This window comes from Capsicum annuum, unplaced genomic scaffold, assembly GCF_002878395.1.
Source record: "Capsicum annuum cultivar UCD-10X-F1 unplaced genomic scaffold, UCD10Xv1.1 ctg82188, whole genome shotgun sequence".
Classification (NCBI taxonomy): domain Eukaryota; kingdom Viridiplantae; phylum Streptophyta; class Magnoliopsida; order Solanales; family Solanaceae; genus Capsicum; species Capsicum annuum.
This window is the reverse complement of record NW_025892961.1, coordinates 30421-32760: the sequence shown is the minus strand read 5'-3', so window position 1 is coordinate 32760 and position 2340 is coordinate 30421.

Genomic DNA, 2340 nt, shown 5'->3' with positions numbered 1-2340 from the left:
CCAAAAGTGCATAATCATCATCGCTGCATTTCTTTATCTAGTATATGTATAAATTCTTTCCCACATGCGTATGTGTAGGCCTTAGAACTCATGTCATAGAAATGGGTAAAAATTATTATTTGCATGCTAAATCCTTGTTCAATTATGTTTGTTTAGTATGGTTGGTTGTAGTTATTGGTGTGCACATAATTGGAGAAGTCCTGAATGCTCAAAATCATTCAAAATTATAATATATTGCTTGTGCACTTCAAGTGTTTAGTGAAATTCCAAAATAAAATTTTTTATTCATTTTCACTGATTGAATGGTAGGTCTAAATGCTTAAGTGGTGTGTTCTATGTTCATATTAGCGTCTACTAGTATTGAATATAAATTGGGAGAAAATTGGACTTGTTTTGATATCTGAGAGATTTTTTAACATGTCTCAAGTACCACGATCGTGGTACTCATAGTCGCAATTGTAGCATTGCAATTGTAACTCTGCCCTCACGATCGCAATAACTACGGGCATGTTTTGATTACTAATATATTGCGACCGCAATCCAAATAAGTCACAATTGCAATAATCGAGACTATTCTAACAGACTGGTCCAATTCTTATACCTATTATTTTAAAGCCTATCCATGCCCTATAAATGCTTCCTTTAGCTCAATCAAGTTGAATATCTTTTTTCAATCACATTAACCTTGATGACTAATGCCCTCTATGTGAGAATCCCAAGTAATAAATGGCAGGCCATAAAACCAATTGTTTTATAGCCCCAGGATGTTAAGACTTAAAATTATGAGGACCTCATGAGAAAGAAGTTGCTGCCCAATCGGGGGATTTCCCTAGAGAATGTGATCGAGAAACTCCCGACATTCTATTGGAGGCTAGAGTCCATGGGATACTTATGCTTTGCCCCAGAACCATGTCAGGTAAATGAGCATTAGATGAGAGAATTCTATGCGAACCTAAGCGTAGTAGATCACTCTAACCCTATAATAAAAATCAAGGGCAAAGAAGTTTTTTCGAGGCCAAGATGATTAATAAAGTTTATGGGTTACAAAATGTGGACATAAAGGACTACGAGGCCAAGGATTATGCTCCTGGGAGCTAGTTGTTTGCGCATCTATGCCCGGGAAGGGAGGTCCCAGGTCCACCACTAAAAGTGGGATACTTATGAGTGACTTCACTACTGAAACTAGAATCTGGTTGACCATTATTTGTAGCAGGGTCTCTCCCACCACCAACCTGACAAATGTCCCAACTATGCATGCTCATATGGTGGCATGCCTCCTGGAAAACATTTCTTAGAATGTTGGACGCTTTGTTCTCATAGAGATTTGGCATTACAAAAACAAAGGTGGTCCCATTTTTATGTTCTCATCCTTGATCATGAAGTTGTGTAGGCGAGCCGAGGTTGATAAGTACTCATAGGATAGTTGGATATCTCCCAAGACTCCAATTTACCCATTAAAGATCTGAGAAGAGGGAGCCTTAGAAAGAGCAAGAAGAGGAAGGTTGACAAGTTAGAGCATTTTTAAGTTGACAGTATGCCACTTGGGCACCCACCACATCACGATGGAGGGTAAAATGACAATCGTAATATTTTGGTGGACCTCCACAATACCAAATTTTCCTGAATCTAATATTTGGTTGAGAAGTTAGAGCATTTTTAAGTTGACAGTGTGCCACCTAGGCACCCACTACATCGCGGTAGAGGGTAAAATGACAATCGTCATATTCCAGTGGACCTCTGCGATATTAACGTATCGCGCAGATGTCCTATTTCCTATTTTTCAATTTCCAGAAGTCCAGTGCGATATTGGTGCATCGCTCCAATGGTTAAAATGGCATTCCAAAGGGGCACTGCGATGGCTCCACGTCGCGGAGTCTGCCCAGTTCCCTATCGTCCAAATTCCAGTGAGCCACCGCGATAGTGGCGCATCGTGATGGCTTGCTAATTTGGAAATTTATGTTTTTCCAGATCTAATTAAATATTAAATAGGGGTATTTTGGTCAATATCCAAGGCCTCAATTCGTCCAAAACAAGGAATTAAACATATTCCTAGCACTTTATGCTCATTATTCATTATTTTCTTCAAAAGCAAAACCCTAGAACCCAAGAGCTTTTTATCCAAGAAATCAAAATCCACCATTGTTTCTCTAAGCAAGCTTTAAATTAAGGATTCTCAAGATAAGATAATCAACAATCCATCTCCAACAACTCAATTACAAATCGATAATTCAAGATTTTTCATCTAACTATCTACCAAGGTATGTGGGGTTTATGAACAAGGATACTTATTTCATCCTTGTGCTCAAAACTAGTTTTTAACTACAAATTTATATGATTTTG